Genomic DNA, 20335 nt, shown 5'->3' on the forward strand with positions numbered 1-20335 from the left:
TGGACGGGCTTCTGTGCTGATGGAAACTCCAATACCCGCATCTCTGCCGGCCGGGGTGGCCGAGCGGTTCTAGGCGCTACAGTCTGGAACCGCGCGACTGCTACGGTCGCAGGCTCGAATCCTTCCTCGGGCATGGATGTGTGTGATGTCCTTAGGTTAGTGAGGTTTAAGTTGTTCTAAGTTCTAGGGCACTGCTGACATCAGAAGTCCCATAGTGCTCAGAGCCATTTTGAACTCGCATCTCTCGCTCTGTAACATATCATTTCCGACTAGTGGCTCAGCTCTCTTCCTGTGTCTATTGTGTACGATGGGGTTGGTTTCTTGGCCAAGGAGCCTTGCTACAGAATGGAGTGCTGGGACCGCCTTTTCCTAACCACTCTAAATGGGTTGTGGATGAGACCTAAAAGGCTGGCTCAAGGGCGAGTGATTTTCTCAGGATCGTAGGTACTTTCAGGCTGCTACTGAGAAACGTTTGAAAAGCCATGGCAGCACGCAGTATTGTGGAGTTCGAGTGGGGAATGGTCAATCAAAACCTTCACGAAGTTACTGAGTTAGATCAGCCAAAATGTCTGAAACTATGCATATTATGAGAATGGATGTTATGAAAAGTGACCCGCTCGAAAGAGGCGCTACAAGTATGTGTAGTAATTCCGCTGAAAATGCTCCGTGTGATTTGTTAAGTTTGATGTGGGAACACTGCACTCTGCAACATCGTTTGACGCAACAGTGTGTTTCTGCGCGTCGCTGTGGCTGGAGCTGAGTGTTCAGTGTTTAGTGACAATGTTTCGCAATTCTGTCGAATATCGCGTATTTCTTACGAAGCAATATTGGTTTACTGGTTCCATTAGGACATGTCAGCTAATTTTTGTCGAACGGTTTGGCGACCTGCATGTACCATCTAAATGCTGCGTATAAAAGTTAGTGAACAATACGGAGAGCAGTGGAACAGTGTTGGATCTTCACGGCGGGGACGGTGAAATTGTAAGACTAATGTGAAATACAAACATTTGCTGAGTCATGAAATTTAGGAAATTTATTACAGCTGTGACAATTGCCAATGATAAAGTACGCAAAGGCTCACTGCCTCACTGGTGTCCCTGTGACACAGCAAGCCACTATTGTTCCGTCATATCCCTTTAGAAATGAAGCTCAGATTAAAACCTGATTACGAAAAGTACCTCGCCAGCCGCTTCATTAGAAAGGTTGTCTGCCATTTGACCTATCTGAGCATAGCTCGCCTGTTTTTTACAAGCCGCTGGCCTAACAAGGTAGGCGGGTGTACTGTCGGGTTCGGTAAAGTGGGAGAGTGGTGCTGGCCGACATCAGCCATAATAAGGTTCATTGTTACCGGAGCGACAGAAACGTCTGGAGTTCAAGTCCTAACACAGTGCACTGTCACTGGACCCTGATGGGACCAGCTGTTGTGTTTGTGCCAACGTTGTCGAGTGTGTGTGTGTGTGTGTGTGTGTGTGTGTGTGTGTGTGTGTGTGTTGGGGAGGGGAGGGGGGAGAGTGGATGTGAAAGAATCACTACAGCGTTTTACTACGTAAACCTACTCCTTTCTAGCAGCACAAATACGGGAACTTCAAATGTAACTCGACACTCAAGTGGACAGTACGGTACTACTCAATGGAACCTCTCCCCACCTTGCTGACCACATTTTTTCTGATGAGAAAGAGTTCTCAATAGTGGCTGAGGTATTGGAGTTCAGACATATTACTTGGTGGACTTTACTGCTTTGCTGATTCAAATTGCAACCCTCTGCCGCTGTAGCGTATAACATGGCGGTGTGTAACGTAACTATGTCGGTGCGTGGGAAACAGCGTGCTGCAATCGAGTTTCTAACCGCTGAAAACTGAAAGCACAAATTCGGACAGTTGGTTCACACGTGGAGCACACTCTCCTTCAGCACGACGTCAGGCCACGCACGAGCGCTGCGACATCTGCAACAATCCTACACCTTAGATTCACTGTCATCGATCATCCACCATACAGTCCCGACTTGACGCCATCGGAGTTTCATCTGTTCCAGCACTTAAAAGATCGCTTTCGAGAACTTGATCTAGTGACGAAGTGGTGCGAGCAGAGGTGAGGTTGTCGCGAACATTCTACTTCTACTACTATCCCTTGCGCCGTTGTCCCGCAAAGTGCGCGGGGTTGGCGTGGTTAAATCGAATTTGGCATGTTAATTTGAAGGGGGTGGCCGGATGCCCTTCCTGCCGCCACCCCGTACCCCCCGGGACGGAATCAGAGTACCCCATCTGTCTGCGTCTAGTGTAAATCATGGAAAAGTGCGGATGTGTTTCAAATGTCAGTGAGTCGCGTAACTGAGGTGGGACGTGGGGACTAGCCCGGTATTCACCTAGAGGGGTGTGGAAAACCGCCTAAAAACCACATCCAGGCTGGCCGGCACACCGGCCCTCGTCGTTAGTCTGGCGGGCGGATTCGATCCGGGGCCGGCGCGCCTACCCGATTCCAGGAAGCAGCGCATTAGCGGTCTCGGCTAACCTGGCGGGTAAATTTCGAATATTCTACTCTGACGGTATTAACAAACTGGTCTCCCGTTAGGAGAAATCTGTTCGTCTCCAGGGTGACTATGTTCAGAAATAATTATGTAGACGTAAGGAATAACGATACAGAATGTTAATAATGTTTGTTTTATTTAAAAAGCCTTAAGAGTTTTCATATAAATAATTCGGAGGCATTACTTTTCAGCACGCCGTCGTAGCTGTCGTCACGCGTTTCGGACCGATTACAGGTGGTCCCCGAAAGTGATGAGTTACAGCAAGCTTTAGGGAGGAAGATACGATGTGTTTCTCGTATTGACAAGACAGACGAGGAAAGCAGACCGAGCGAAGCACCGTGGGAAAAAAGAGAGGCACCACAGTGGAGGAGTTGTCAGCGCGGAGGAAGTTTACTCAGCGGTGATTCGGCTGACCGGCGCCCGCGTCCCGTAATTGATGGTAACGGTGCGGCAGCTCCAACTGAAGCGGCAGGAAGCGGCGGCGCTATTAGCGGCTGCTCCCGATGCCAGTTAATTACGACGGCCGCGTGTGAAAGCAGTGCGCGCGGCCGTGGGAACTTCCTCCGGCTGGGAGAAAGGCGAGGCGAGGCCGAGGAGCCCGCCACATCTGGGATACAAATCAGCGAGCGCCGCTTCGCTCGCGATCCCGTCCCGTCACCGGCCGCAGGCTGCTGTATAAAGATGAGCCCGTCTCCGCTGGCTGGCCTCGTCTGTACGCGCGGTCCGTGTTGCCGAGGTCGCGATTACGGAGCATCGCCGTGAGTTTTAAATGCGCCGTTACTGCTCGCCTCTCTCACCTCACTCGCTGCTCAAACGCAAACGGCTACACATAGGATACTTCGTATACACTAAACTAGACTAAACTCCGGCGGAACAGGTCTTGAAGGCCCCAATGGAACCGACCGGCCGCCGTGTCAACTACAGGCGCCACGATGCGGACATGGAGGGGCATGTGGCCAGTACAACGCTCTCCCGGCCGTTGTCAGGTTTCGTGACCGGAGGCGCAGCTTCTCTGTCAAGTAGCTCCTCAATTGGTCTCAAAGGGGCTGAGTGTACGCTGCTTGCCAACAGCGCTCGGCGGACCGGACGGTCACCCATCCAAATGTTAGCCAGGCGCGACGGCGCTTAATTTCGGTGATCTGACGGGAACCGGTGTTACCACTGCGGCAAGGCTGTTGGCTTTCGTATACACTGCCGGAAAAAAATAGAAAAGCTCCAAGGAGGCTAGGTCGTATGTCGGATGTACACTACTGGCAATTAAAATTGCTACACCAAGAAGAAATGCAGATGATAAACGGGTATTCATTGGACAAATATATTCTACTAGAACTGACATGATTACATTTTCACGCAATTTGGGTGCATATATCCTGAGAAATCAGTACCCAGAACAACCACCTCTGGCCGTAATAACGGCCTTGATATGCCTGGGCATTGGGTCAAACAGAGTTTGGATGGCGTGTACAGGTACACCTTCCCATGCAGCTTCAACACGATACCACAGTTCATCAAGAGTAGTGACTGGCGTATTGTGACGAGCCAGTTGCTCGGTCGCCATTGACCAGTCGTTTTCATTTGGTGAGACATCTGGAGAATGTGCTGGCCAGGGCAGCAGTCGAAGATTTTCTGTATCCAGAAAGGCCCGTACAGGACCTACAACATGCGGTCGTGCATTATCCTTCTGAAATGTAGGGTTTCGCAGGGATTGAATAACGGGTAGAGCCACGGGTCGTAACACATCTGAAATGTAACGTCCACTGATCAAAGTGCCGTCAATGCGAACAAGAGGTGATCGAGACGTGTAACCGATGGCACTCTATACCATCACGCCAGGTGATACGCCAGTATGGCGATGACGAATACACGCTTCCAATGTGCGTTCATCCATGCTGCTGCAAACGTCGTCGAAGTGTTCGTGTAGATGGTTGCTGTCGTGCAAACGTCCCCATCGGTTGACTCAGGGATCGAGACGTGGCTGCACGATCCGTTACAGCCATGCGGATAACATGCCTGTCATCTCGACTGCTAGTGATACGAGGCTGTTGCGATCCAGCACGGCGTTCCGTATTACCCTCCCGAAACCACCGATTCCATATCCTGCTAACAGTCATTGGATCTCGACCAACGCGAGCAGCAATGACGCGATACGATAAGCCGCAATCGCGATAGGCTACAATCCGACCTTTATCAAAGTCGGGTACGTGATGGTACGCATTTCTCCTCCTTACACGAGGCATCACAACAACGTTTCACCACGCAACGCCGGCCAAGTGCTGTATGTGTATGAGAAATCGGTTCGAAAGTTTCCTCGTGTCAGGACGTTGTAGGCGTCGCCACCGGCGCCGAACTTGTGTGAATGCTCTGAAAATCTAATCATTTACATATCACAGCATCTTCTTCCTGTCGGTTGAATTTCGCGTTTGTAGCACGTCATCTTCGTGGTGTAGCAATTTTAATGGCCAGTAGTGTAAATAACTAATGCAGCACATTTTTTTTCTTTGCCAGTTTCGGTTAAAAACTGCGGAATTTGTTACGGGACGTGGTGGAACATTCCCGCGTCAGCTCCTGTGGTTTCATGAAGCGGCGCTATGTGTAGCCTACAAAAGGGCAAGCAGAGGGCAGTCATTGAGTTCTTTTTGTCGGAGAACCAGACCATTGCAGATATTCATAGGCCCCTGCAGAATGTCTCCGTGGACCTGGCAGTGAACAGAAGAGCAGTGAATCGTTTGTCGCCTGTCATCACCTTACAGGTCGCGCAAACCTGTCGCATCTTCCGCGTGTCGGCCGGCCCCATACAGCCGTGACTCCTGCAATATTGAAAAGCGCAGAGACTCACTCGAGGACATCGACGTATCACAAGCAAACACCTCGCTGGTCAACTGGATGTCTCTGTTGGTAGTGCTGACACACTCGTCGAGTAGTTGGGGTACTCAAAGGTGTCTGCCCGCTGCGTTCCTCGCCGCGTAACAGATGATCATAAAGAGCAACGAAGGACCATCTGTATGGAACTGCTTGCGCGTTACGAGGCTGACTGTCACATTCTTTTTTTTTTTTTTTCGTCCAACATCGTCACAGGCTGTCAAACATGGGTTCATCACTTCAAACGGGAAACAAAACGGCAATCCATAGTGTTTGGGCCCGGGTTCGATTCCCGGCTGGGTCTGGGAATTTTCTCCGCCTAGGGACTGGTTGTTGTGCTGTTATCATCCTCATCCTCATCGACTGCAGGTCGCCGAAGTGGCGTCAAATTGAAAGGCCGGCATCCGGCGAACGGCCTGCCCGAGGGGGGGCCCTAGCCATACGATTAAATAAATAAATACATCCATAGAGTGGCGTCCCACTATCTCTCCTCCGAAGAAAAAAGTTCAAAGCCGCATCTTCAGCTGGTAAAGTCATGACGACTGCCTTCTGGGTCTCGGAAGGGCTATTCAGTTTGATGTCCTCCCTCAGGGTGCAACGATCAACTCTGAAGTGTATCGTGCAACCTGCACGGAATTAAAGAAGCGACTTCGGCTTGTTCGTTGCCACAAAAATGCAAACGAACTTCTTCTCCATGACAATGACAAGTCACCCGAGGGGAGCTCACAAAACTTCACTGAACTGTTCTTGTTCGTGAACCCTACAGCCCGGTTCTCGCACATTCAGATTTCTATCTGTTTGACCCAATGAAGCGTGCACTCAGCGGACAATAGTACTTGGATGATGGGGAGGTTATTGATGTAGCAAGACATTGGCTCCGACACCGACCAATAGAGGTGGTACCGTGCGGACGCACAGGCCCTGAAAATAAGGTGGCGTAAGCCCGTCTTATTGAACGGAGATTACGCTGAAAAAGAAAGTACTGTAGCCAAAAGAGTGGAGACTAATATGGTGTATTGGAATTCTGAATAAATCCATCCTGCTTTCAGAGAAACATATGTTGCATTACTTATTGAAGGCGCTTCGTACATTTTTACACGTACACACACCAAGAGCGAGTATGTAAATGATTAGAGCTGCAATTATCTGTGACAGGTAGAAGGCCGGCGGATGTGGCCGAGCGGTTCTAGCTGCTTCAGTCTGGAACGGCGCGACCGCTACGGTCGCAGGTTCGAATCCTGCCTCGGGAATGGATATGTGTGATGTACTTAGGTTAGTTAGGTTTAAGTAGTTCTAAGTTCTAGGGGACTGATGACCTCAGATGTTAAGTCCTGCAGTGTTCAGAGCCATTTGAACCATTTGACAGGTAGAAGGGTCACCAGCGTCCATTGGTGTTGTTCGTCCCTAGTGTTGTCTCCACGTCTAGTATCGTATGTAACGCGCGTAAAGAACATCAGATGCGAGTGATCAGTGTGAAGGACATGGAGGTGGCACGCACTCGTGTGAGATAGCGTTATACCTGACAAGAGTTTGAAATGGACCTCCATCTGGCTGGCTGGTAGAATCCTAAAATATCAAGATTTGTAGGGCATTGAGACTTGACGGCCGGAAATCGGACTACATGGGAACGTGAGAGCAAGCTTACTCGTTCTCAAGGTTCCAGTCGACCACGTCTGACCACTACAAGGGAGAATCGCCGTATTGTGGACCGAGCTCATCGTAATCCTTTCCCTTCTGCGCCTCCCATCCGAGAACAAGTAATAGTCTCTATGTGATATTCTGTGTCATTTGGTACCATTGATCGGCGACTAGCAGCAGCCGGATTAGGGAATTCTTGTCACATTCGTAGGCTGCCGTTAGCACAACAAGACAAATGGCTGCTTTTACAGTAGTGCAGTCACGAAGCATGGACTGCTGGTGAATGGTGTCGCACAGTGTTGAGCGATAAATCCCGGTCGTGTACTCCCGATGACCATCATTGGCTAGTAAGGAGCTGAACTGGGGAGAGGTTCCACTCTTCCAGTGTTTCGGAGAGGCAGCATGGTGTGAGGAGTCATCGGATACCACTTCAGCTCGCAGCTGGTAGTGACTAAGTGAACTTTCAAAGCGTGGCGCTACGTCACTGTCATCATGTGCCCTCGTGTGTTGCCTCTCATGTGACAGAATCGTGTTCCCAGTTTTCAGTAGGACAATGCTCACGCTTACGTACATGTATGTCTTTCTGTAAACTGCTCCGCTTGTACAGAGAGTATCAGAAATGCTTTTACAAACCATAGGGCTGGTTCTTTACGCCAAAACAAGGAATAAATGCTTACAGATCGTAAGGTACGCGTTTTAGAGCCCATGTTTAGTAGACTTTATTTTTAATTTTTATTTCTTTTATTTTTTTTTTAGTGTAAGGAACTTGTCCCCAAAGTTCGTATAAGAATTTGTGAAACATCCTGTATACTTTCCAAACAGCGTACGTTCCCGCAACGTCGGCAGGCGCAATCCGCTTCACTTGGTGGTCAGTTGTACTGACTCATAAATCTGTACTCTATACACATTACGTTTAACTATGTGTTGCGCAGCTGGACTGGATCTACGTCGCAGTAAATACCTGGTGACAAATGAGGGAAGGACAGAGTGGCCGCACAGTAGCGGCGGTGGGTGGACAGGGGGCCAGTGAACTGAAGGCTCGGTTCATTCACAGCAACCGGAGCCGCACCTGTCTGCAGCGCAGCGCCGCACCTGTCCCGAGACTACGGCGGTGTTTTTGTTCGCAGCACGCTAGCTGCCTGCAGCCATGGCGGCGGTAATGTGCTTTTAATGAGCTGTCATCCTCTCGAGCCCAAGTGTTTCTTGTACGCACTCTCAAGGGACGTGTGCCCGCTGACTCTGCCGTTAAATAACTTTGTCGCAGGTCGGGAAGCCTCTCAGAAGATCACAAAGTGTGAGAGATGACTGCGAAGAAATGAGAGAGTTGGTACAGCTGTCACAAGTTCTTTGCAGAAGAATGCAAAAACAGATAAAAGCCAACGTCGGAGAAGATCAGTTTCGGTTTCGGAAACTGTGGGAACTCGCGAGAAAATATTCAGCCTACCACTTGTCTTTCATGATAGCTTGAAGAAAGGCAAATCTGCCTTTATAGTGGTATTTTGTGGACTTGGAGCAGGGCTTCCCAAATTGTATTAAGAAGCTTTCAGTTCCCATGGATTTCGCTTTGAAATTTATAAGTTACTGTGACTGACTAGGGGTCCGCCATAGATTTTCGACTGAAGAAGGGGTCCACCAGCTGAAAAGGTTGGGAAGCCCTGACTTAGAGGAAGCTGTGATGTACACTCTTTGAAGTTTTGAAGGTATCAGGTGTAAGGTATATGGAGCAGAAGGTTACATACAAATTGTACAGAAATCAGACTACAGTGATAAGAGTCGAAGGACATGAAAGAGAAGCAGTACTTGGGAAGTGAGTGAACCAAAATTGGGTTGTATCGCCTCCTGTACACTGAGCAGTCAACAAAGGAAACTAAGAAGAAATTTGGCACCGTAATTACAGTTCAGGGAGAATAAATAAAAACTTCGAGGTTCGTCAGTGACATTGTAATTCTGTGACAGGCGGCAAATGACTTGGGAGATCAGCTGAACCGAATTGATAGTGTCTTGAGAAGAGGTTGCAAGACGAATATCGATAAAACTAAACCAAGAATACTGGAATGTAGTCGGATGATGCTGCCGGAATTAGATTAGGAAATGAGTCACTAAAAGTAGTAGAAGAGTTTTTCTGTTTGGGGAGCGACGATGAAAGAAGTGGATGTAAAGTGCAGACTGATAATAACAACAAAAGCTTTTCGGAAAAAAATTATTAACATAGAATGTAAATTTAAGTTGTAGAAAGTCTTTTCTTTGCACCGAAAACCACAACAGCAGCACCTAGATCACATCAGTTGTTTATATCGAGTGTCTCTCCCAAGGAGTGTCAGACGCATTTTCTTATAGTTGCAATTTCTGTTTTGCAATGTTTAACTGGAATAAGCCCGAACAAATTCTGCTCATTACGTCTTTCTTGCGACGCCCAATGTATTCGGAAGACGTCGGTTTGTTGCCTGTGACTACAAAATGATTTTTAAAGTGGAATTTTTCGTATCCATTCGATAGAGTGGTCCCATATTAGTCTAGGGTGTTATATATTTTATCGATATGTATTAACATGAAAGTATTTGTATGGAGTGTAGCCATGTATGGACGTGAAACATGGACGATAAATAGTTTAGACAAGAAGAGAATAGAAGCTTTCGAAATGTGGTGCTACAGAAGAGTGCTGAAGATTAGATGGGTAGATCACATAACTAATGAGGAAGTGTTGAATAGGATTGGGGAGAAGAGAAGTTTGTGGCACAACTTGACTAGGAGAAGGGATCGGTTGGTAGGACATGTTCTGAGGCATCAAGGGATCACCAGTTTAGTATTGGAGGGCAGTGTGGAGGGTAAAAATCGTAGAGTGAGACCAAGAGACGAATAAACTAAGCAGATTCAGAAGGATGTAGGTTGCAGTAGGTACTGGGAGATGAAGAAGCTTGCACAGGATAGAGAAACATGGAAAGCTGCATCAAACCAGTCCCAGGACTGAAGACCACAACAACAACATGTATTAACAGGGACAGTAAAACACGAAGAATAACAAGTACGCCAGCAGCGGCTGATCAGCGTTGCTGCAGGGCAGTAGCAGTCATCATCACACGCTAGGTGGTACTGCCCCCTGCTAGAGAACTTGTTACTCTTCGTGTTTTACAGCCCCTGTTAATGCATATCGATAAAACCTATATTGCGTTAGACTGATTTGGGATCGCTCTATCGAACGGACATGGAAAAATATTTTTTGTTTATAACAGGAAACAAACAAACGTTTTTTGAGCAGTATTCGTTTGGGTTGAGTCCAGCTACATACTGCAAAACTGAAATTGAAACTATCTCCGAAACACCAGAGAAAATGCGCCATACGACTCTTTGGAGAGACACCCTGTGTATTTTTATTAAGATGAAAACAAATAGTGAAAATTGTCAGTGTATCACTCCAGTACCCATAACGGAGGTATGTGTTGCGTGACCTACTGCTGGGGAGTGCCGTGTAATTTGATGACTCCTGTAAATGAAATTAAATTAAAATCACAAGAAGAAAATTGTTGACGGATAGCTATTTATAGGTCAGCTGCCATCAGTGGGGAGGGATGACTATGGTAACTGGCCACCAGGACGAACTTCGAAATGAGCCTCCCCTCCCACCCGCCCCCTCATATCACCGACACACTCCATTTTCATTTCATCCCCGTCTTTTTTTAAAATCGTTTATGGAGATCACTATCAGTTTACAGTGAAATAAAGGGTACACATCTCAATAATTATTTTTTCCTGGTAAAACGGAAAACATGGCACAAAACATAGCTCAAAATCGCATAGTTTTAAACTATAACGCAATTTATTTACTGTTTCATAGCCGATCAGTGTAAAATCGTTACAAACAAACGAAACTGAGCATAATATACTCTTTGCACTTCCGTTGCGTTGTCTCACTTGGCAAAATTCTATGTAGTAGACGTAAACAGTACGCAAGTGTCTCTATATCAAGAAGTACGCCTCGTAGAACTTTTTCCCACGCAGTCCATTCCGTATCTATTCATGATTTCAATTCGCACATCTCCGCCTCCTTCCCATGTCAGTGCTCTTCAGTCATTTCTCTGCTTCTCTTTCTTCTCATTCTTCTTCTTCCGCTTCTCTTTCTTCTCCTTCTTCCGATTCTACTTCTACTTCTTCCCCCTCCTACCCCTTTTAATGTTTTCCGTTGCCTATCTCCATTCCTTTCGCTTGTTACAAAAAATTCGTCTCCAGGGAAACAGCATCCTATTGCCAAGGTATACGCCAGTCTACCACACCCTAGTTATACCACAGACAAGGGTTTCTCAAACTTTTCCTCTGGCGGAACACCTTGAGAATTTTGGTACTTTGACGAAACTCGTTGTTTATTTTGAATTAATTTTATGTTTGTGTCCGCCACCGCTGTCGGTAAAGTGAATATCGCGAAAAAAATTATCTTGAAACGGTCCAAGTTACTTTTTGTTTATACCTTATGACCAGACTAGGTCATAAGGCTCACTGTTGAATACAGTAAATAGGGTCTCGAATGTAAATAAAATTACAAGGCAATGAAAATTGAAAATGCGTAGATAAGCCTTAAAATGTTCATGGTGAAGTGGTAACGATACGTTAGTTCGTTATTTTTGGTCGGATCCATAAAAACTGAGACGTTTCTCATACTTGGTCATATCCAAAACCAATAATTTTTAGACGTAATGTTCCTGGAACATTTACCACTGATTTTAAAACCGCTCGGTTGTAACATTAGATGTTTTAAGGCTTATTTGCACATTTTCGTACTTCATTCAATTGTAAGTTTGTATTCAAAACTTGCATTCGCGCACATTTGACCTAGTTTTTTTTGTTGTGTTGCATACGATTCGTTAGAGAATGCCTCTTCTTTAGGACTCTTTAATTTGTCTCACTTTTAACACAGGTTTAGGCTATTCTTCACTTCTCAAACACTTAAGATTTTTTGAGGTGATAGTGATAAAATTTGTCACGATTGCGGAGTGTTCTGATGATAGTATTAAATCGCCTTTTTTCTTGTTTTATTAACGTGAAAACCTTACGGTTGAGTAATTCTCTTTAGACAGACATGGGTTATTTCATGCAGTAAAACTACGCCGCTCGGCGATTCTGACAGGGAATATTTGTCGACGCTTTAGCACACAAAGCCATCCATCGCTGTGACTACAGATGTCCCCACACGATGCGAAGCCGCCGCAAAGAATACAAATACCGCGATTCCGCTTCCACGACGCAAGATCCGGTATGTGCGCCGCGCGGTCGGGGGAATTTATATGCCATCGACAACACTTCTATCAAACCATTATTTCCGACTGCAATTCATGAAATTCAGTTATTCAGAACAGCAGAATCAGTGCACACATTTGTGACTTCCTGCCGCGACTCGGAGAAATTCAGATCAGCGTGCCTTTATTAAATAATTTGCCATTGCTTACTTTTGAAGTTGCAAGAACCACAATTACGTGAGCAATATAGGAATATACTACGCTCCTAAGTTCTTGTGGAAACCGTGAACACAAAACAAGATTAATTACATCGATCACAGTATTTTTTTCTAAATCGTAAAGCATGGTACTATGGGAAGTTTCCTCTGCCATGCACTTCACAGTGGTATGCACAGTATGGATGTAGATGAGCATGTAGAGAAGAGACAATGGAGAGAGTTCTACCGAGACAAAAACAAATCTTAAGGGTCTAAATAAAAGAAAAGAGGAAAAGCGACTTCTAAATAAAATAAGAATGAGCAGCTTATATACTGAGGCGGAACACATGTAAGAAAAAAAAAATTTTTCGAAAGTAAGATGCGTTTTTTATTTATCTATCGTGATCAGGAGACATTCGCTATAGAAGTTTTTCAGAGACCACTACTCTTTTTAATTCCTTGTTATCTTCCTGAAAGTACTTTAATATTGCAATATGTTTTGAGGTATGACACCAGCAAAAATGCCAAAAGAAAAACATTCAACTTAATATACACAGATTTTGATGTATCAGTTTACAGACAGGCGTTGTGAACTGCCTGCGAAGAAGAAGAATACTACATTTCAGACAGAGTTTACTTGTTGCTATTATGTTGTTGTCATGAAAACGTAAGTAATCACTGACCATGTTCGTAAGAAAATAGCTGTTCGCTTGTGGGTCCTCCTCTTTCCATCGCTGTGCAGCTCTGTATTTTTTGCTGTCGGCTGTTTCTAGATTAGTGAGGCACAGTGACAACACGCCGGTCATTATAATCAACACCTCTGTGCATGGAATGAAGGTAGCGAGCAAACCGAGGTAGATCATTAATAATGTGCTCGGGGGAGTTCAGTCCAGTTCTTGATTGGGTGGATTCCAGACAGCGAATATACGTAACACAAATCGTATCACAAGTAGGAGGTAACTTAGTCGGTCGCTGAAATATGGAGCAGAAAAGTGATATCAGTAACTGAACTGAACAACCGATAGCACATCATTAATCAGTCATGCCGAGAATACCCGGGAGATCGCAGTATCGATGTGTCGATCGTGGTGGTCTCTGCCAAGTATTTCACACACATGGGCGAAGCACCTTGTTGTTAGTAGACGAACTGTGTGAGGGAGTGAGAGAATATAAATTCCAGAATGAGATTTTCACTCTGCAGCGGAGTGTGCGCTGATATGAAACTTCCTGGCAGATTAAAACTGTGTGCCGGACCGAGACTCGAACTCGGGACCTTTGCCTTTCGCGGGCAAGTGCTCTACCAACTTTTTTTTTTTTAATTTGTTCGTTTTTGTTCGTTGTATCTGCTCTGGGCGGACGTCGAAAGACACCCGTTTCAGTTCGTTGTTGATCCATTAACTCAGTTTTTTTTATTACAGAGGGCAGCTAGCCCTCTGACCGAACACGCTGAGCTACCGTGGCGGCTGTCCAACTGAGCAACCGAAGCACGACTCACGCCCGGTACTCACAGCTGTACTGCCAGTATCTCGTCTCCTACCTTCCAAACTTTACAGAAGCTCTCCTGCGAAACTTGCAGTTTTAACCTGCCAGGAAGTTTCATATCAGCGCACACTCCGCTGCAGAGTGAAAATCTCATTCTGGAAACATCCCCCAGGCTGTGGCTAAGCCATGTCTCCGCAGTATCCTTTCTTTCAGGAGCGCTAGTTCTGCAAGTTTCGCAGGAGAACTTCTTTAAAGTTTGGAAGGTAGGAGACGAGATACTGGCAGAAGTAAAGCTGTGAGTACCGGGCGTGAGTCGTGCTTCGGTAGCTCAGCTGGTAGAGCACTTGCCCGCGAAAGGCAAAGGTCCCGAGTTCGAGTCTCGGTCGGGCACACAGTTTTAATCTGCCAGCAAGTTTCAGAATATAAATTACTATATTTATTTAGGGCAAACATAAATATACAGTAAAATTTAACGGACGTAGTTGTGAAACATAGTTCCGCACCTACCAATGAACATAACATACTGTGTAATTTAACGACACGAGATCGGAGTTGCGAGTTTTTTTATAAATCCATCTGTTCATTTTGCAAATTTTCCATGGGTGAATATTCCCACTGCTTCTAAGAAGCCCGTTTTCTAGCTTGTCTTCGAGTGTGTGATAGTTGAAGATCGTTATCTATTGTATCTATTTGATCTGTTTTGCAGAGACTGTAAAGTATTTAAAAAAAATATTCAAATGGCTCTGAGCACTATCGGACTTAACATCTGAGGTCATCAGTCCCCTAGACTTAGAATTACTTAAACCTAACTAACCTAAGGACATCACACACATCCATGCCCGAGGCAGGATTCGAACCAGCGACCGTAGCGGTAGCGCGGTTCCGGAGTAAATTATCAGACTAAGTTGTATGTGTATCAATGTTAAATATTTTTTTATTGCGATTTTTGTCTGACCTAGTCGTACCTCGAAACACGTTGTAATATTTATTTTAGGAGTATAACTAAACAGTTACAGGTAGAAGTCTGCAAGGAACCTATTTACAAATTTTAACGAACAATCACGTCGAATAACAGCGATCATGGCTCTAGAAAGGAAACAGTTCTTCGAAGAGCAGAAGATGATACTAGGATACCGAAACTACCGAACAGTGGAAATAAAAATAGACCGAACATAGGGACAAGGCTTACGTAGGCTTTAGAATATGATGCAGTAATGAGCAATAAAAAGTTTCTTTCGAAGAGAATTCTTACGTGCGGAAATTTGTGTATTTTTACCCCGTCACACAGAGCCGCTTTTTGCTAGCAGAAAGTCAGATTTCCTTCGTCACATTTCATAAAATAATCAACTCGTCGTCTAATTAGATCAGGAGATCAGGTATTTTTTTTATTTTATTTTATTTTATTTTTTCTGCTTTCAGCGGCAGAGAAAGTATTTTGTTTTTGATGCCCTTCAGTGGTGGCGCGTATTCGACTAAAACAGTGAAATTAGCGTGGTGGCACGCGAAATGGCGGCTCTTGTAATGAAATGCATTACGATCTGTCGCAATAAACGGCTGTCGCGCATTTCTGAAAAATAAATACGCAGTTGCTTGGACGCGTTTTAATTAATTTCCGCACACAGCGGCCGACGCGAAACAAAAACAAAAAGAGATAGTGAGAGAGAGAGAGAGATTGAGATAGCCAGGGAAAGAGAATCGGAGAAAAAAAGAGGATAAATTGTACGAGAGAGAGAGAGACGAAGGGAACCGTTTCATAAACAAGTTACTAATTTTTAATAAGCTCATAAAATCTCGGTTTTCCGGAAATCTGTGGCGCTGCGGGGTAGTTAAATTAAATCGGGCGCCGAACGGCGATCCGGCAGAAGCAAAAATAAGAGAAACGGCGGGGAGAACGATGGGCGGAAATGGGGAGCGGACGAACCGAAGGACGGCGCAGGAGGGGGAGGAGCGCAGGTCGGGCGCCGGAAAAGTGCGGTCGCCATTAAGCGGCGGCGTGTGTCGGCCCGCGCCCGCCGCTTTATCATTTTCTGTTTTGCGTTTTCGTTATTCGAGGCGCTGCGCGGGCTCGGCGCGTCGCGCCGCCCCGCGGCCGGCACAAAATCGCCGCTTCCCATCTGGTTAGCGTTGCGGCGCGTATGAATTATTTATGCGGCTTCGGATTCCAGCAAACTGCGCTACGCGTGCGCCGCCAGAGACAATGGTCCGTGGATGCGCGGCGATTTTTCGTGCGCCCGCCGGACCGCCGGGTGTTTTTCGGGCGCGGTGCCCGCCCTTTCTTCGCGGTGAATGAGTCGGCCGCCGGACGGGAAAGCTGCTGAGAGTCGGGACGGACGCGGGCTGATGTGATGCCGGTCGCGGGGACTTGTCGGGCGCGGTGGGGTGGGAGGCAATTTGCCGGCACTTGCCGTCGCGGCGCCGGCGCGGTGGCCGGCGATTCCCACGCAGCCTGCAACTGGACTCCGGCTGGTGGGCTCTCAGCTTCCTGCCTACAGGAGAGGCTGCTTCCAGAACAGGATTAACAGAAACAAGCTCCAGAGGCACAGTCTAGACAGAGACCAATCAGAAGGGCCGCAACCTCCGACTACATTCCAAGGAGGAACGAATTATAGAGCGTTATTTCATTTAGTTTACTGCAAAGTTAAAACCTGTTAACTAGGATTTTCAGCAATACGTGCAATGCGCAGTAACATTAACTGTTCCTTGATCGGTTGGTAGGGCATATTCTGAGGCATCAAGGGATCACAAATTTAGTATTGGAGGGCAGCGTGGAGGGTAAAAATCGTAGAGGGAGACCGAGAGATGAATACACTAAACAGATTCAGAAGGATGTAGGCTGCAGTAGGTACTGGGAGATGAAGAAGCTTGCACAGGATACAGTAGCATGGAGAGCTGCATCAAACCAGTCTCTGGACTGAAGACCACAACAACATTACAGACATGTATTTCTTTTGGTTATGATTGTTTTATTGTTCTACAGTATAATACATTACCACTAATAAGTGACAAACAAAATTACAAATCACGAACTGTAAAATAGTTAGAGGACATAGAGAGTGTTAAGTATAAATATTTGAGGAGAGAAAAAAAAGATGGAATAGTAACGGGTAAAATTGGATAAAATTCTCGAACAATCCCAGTCGGAGATAGAGAACTTGAAGTGGATCGCCGGCCGAAGTGGCCGAGCGGTTCTAGGCGCTACACTCTGGAACCGCGCGTCCGGGTCGAAGGTTCGAATACTGCCTCGGGGATGAATGTGTGTGATGTCCTTAGGTTAGTTAGGTTTAACTAGTTCTAAGTTCTAGAGGACTGATGACGTCTGCAGTTAAGTCCCATAGTGCTCAGAGCCATTTGAACCATTTTTTTTTGCATTGGATCGTAGAGCACTAGCATTTTTGATGGCAGCCGATTATTTTAATGATCGTGATTTTCCGGATGACCAGGGCAGGATTCCCGGTCATCCAACGAAGAACTTATAATACACTGATGCGACAAAAGTCAATATCGTGTCGAACCTCTTTTTGCCCCGCGTAATGCAACAACTGGACGTGGCACGGACTCAGCAAGTCGTTGGAAGTCCCCTGCAGGAATGTTGAACCATGCCGCCTCTACAGCCGTCCATAATTGTGAAAGTTTTGCCGGTGTAGGACTTTTTGCACGAACTGACCTCTCGATTGTTGTTGTTGTTGTGGTCTTCAGTCCAGAGACTGGTTTGATGCAGCTCTCCACGCTACTCCACGCTGCCCTCCAATACTAAATTGGTGATCCCTTGATGCCTCAGAATATGTCCTACCAAGGGATCCCTTTATAACACTGCAACAGTATTTACGTAGCTTATTCGATCAAATACAAAGTTTGGCTTAGTAGATACGATGTCCCAACAGAACAATTAGTCCTGTCACGGAAAAGCCACGTATAACACTCCTGTCCGCTGTTACTACTGCACCATAACCTCAATGCTAGAAACAGGTTGTGACATAAAACTATTTTGTAAAAGCAATTATGGTACAAAGCAGCAGAGCAGTGTTACCCTCTGGGAGGAATTTTGTTAAGTTGACCGTGTTGTACCTAACGGAGGTGGCTTATCGGAAGTGAAAGTCAGAATTACGTAAATATTCGAAAAGTAACAAACAAAATTTTGTTTATCTACACTGTTTAACTGATAGTGGAAAACGGTCGCCAGCCTAACAAGGCAAAAGAATGATTAACATTCTCGTTGAGGAAAATAGTTATTAGTAATTTTAACGGATAAACACAACCTATACTTGGCCATACGCAAGTGCAATGAACTCTGACACACTCATATTTTTACGGTAAGATTGAAACTAACAGTTGGAACAGCACAAACTATTTGCAAAATTATAACAGCTACCGAAACACACTATTACTTTCAGGGCTTACACAAAGTGAGTGGTCTTTATACTGTTAATATGCACACAAGAGAGACAAACACTTAGTAATCATGAACATATAATTTCCTACTATGCAATTTTCCACTTTTACTACCATGAGACATAAAATTAACATTTATGTAAGATACTAACTCACTTTCTGCGATTAACAACAGGTAGTAATGTGATCATTTACTAAGCAAGACTTTATAAGCCTCAGTCTTGAGAAATTTTAATTTGAATTTGGCAACAACACATTAATAATCAGTTTTACTAGGAAAATTATTTCAGCAAGCATCATTAACTCTAACTCACTCTCTTGCCACATTAACTTTAACTTTACTCTGTCCAATAGGCATTAATTAGCAAACTGAGTTTTAACGTACTTTCAGTAAGGACACTCGGTAATCACTTTAGTTCAAACGGAGAGGACCCTGAGAGGTGTTATGATGAGGAGAAAAGTCAAGGTAGGTACATAAATTCAAATATAAATTACCTTATATTTCAGCACATTAGCACATCCATTAAGCTGATCCTTCACTGTACATCAATATAGTACTACGTTGCAATGATTGCGCAATGTGGTGGCAACTGCATGTTGGTAGGTGGAATTGCAGGCAGAATTGCTGGACTCTGTCATTTCTTGGTGGCGATGTTATATACAAATTCCAGAATAGTTCCAGCTATTTATCAATCCATCCGAGGCATTGGAAAGTAGCAGGAAAAGCTTCTCTCGGAACCAGCACAATATGCATCTTTTACATGGCAGTGCCCGGACTCATAGCTCGTCTCCGACTCGTAGTTCGCCTCCGACTGACTATCAGTTCCACCTTTTCCACCTAGGCCAACCACAATTTGCGCGCGCTACACAGTTCCGTTCCCGAGGGGAACCACTACACCTCTTATACACAGAATACTAAGAGCCCTAAGTGAGGATCAGCAATTTACATAACAGTAAACAACCATTTTAAACAAAACAGAACATTTACACATATAGACATTTCTACAAAAAATTATTCACACAAAATTTCAATTATATACAGTAAGCTTTGTTCCCTCCAAATGGGTCAAAGCATTTAAACGAGAGATATGCAACACAGCATACAATCAAATCATGATATCAAAGTTCGTACAAAGAAAGGAGTATACAATTTTATGTTATCGATTCAAGCAAACACATTTACAGAAGCTCAATGATGTAACATTAAATGAAACAAAGGCAAAATAAATCAGTAGAGCAATAGAGCCATGGTGTTACACCTTCTTCTAGTCAAGTTCTGCCACAAATTTCTCTTCTCCCCAATTCTATTCAGTACCTCCTCATTAGTTATGTGACCTACCAATCTAATCTTCAGCGTTCTTCTGTAGCACCACATTTGGAAAGCTTCTATTCTCTTCTTGTCTAAATTATTTATCGTACATGTTTCACTTCCATACATGGCTACACTCCAAACAAATACTTTCAGAAAAGACTTCCTGACACTTAAATCTATACTCGATGTTAACAAATTTCTCTTCTTCAGAAACGCTTTCCTTGCCATTGCCAGTCTACATTTTATATCTTCTCTACTTCGACCATCATCAGTTATTTTGCTCCCTAAATGGAAAAACTCATCTACTACTTTAAGTGCCTCATTTCCTAATCTAATTCCCTCAGCATCACCCGACTTAATTCGACTACATTCCATTATCCTCGTTCTGCTTTTGTTGATGTTCATCTTATATCCTCCTTTCAAGACACCGTCCATTCCGTTCAACTGCTCTTCGGGGTCCTTTGCTGTCTCTGACAGAATTACAATGTCATCGGCGAACCTCAAAGTTTTTATTTCTTCCCCATGGATTTTAATTCCTACTCCGAATTTTTCTTTTATTTCCTTTACTGCTTGCTCAATATACAGATTGAATAACATCTGGGATAGGCTACAACCCTGTCTCACTCCCTTCCCAACCACAGCTTCCCTTTCATGCCCCTCGACTTTTATAACTGCCAACTGGTTTCATATAGCATGAAGCAATATGATG

Source organism: Schistocerca nitens, chromosome 5 (genome assembly GCF_023898315.1).
Source record: "Schistocerca nitens isolate TAMUIC-IGC-003100 chromosome 5, iqSchNite1.1, whole genome shotgun sequence".
NCBI classification, from domain to species: Eukaryota; Metazoa; Arthropoda; class Insecta; order Orthoptera; family Acrididae; genus Schistocerca; species Schistocerca nitens.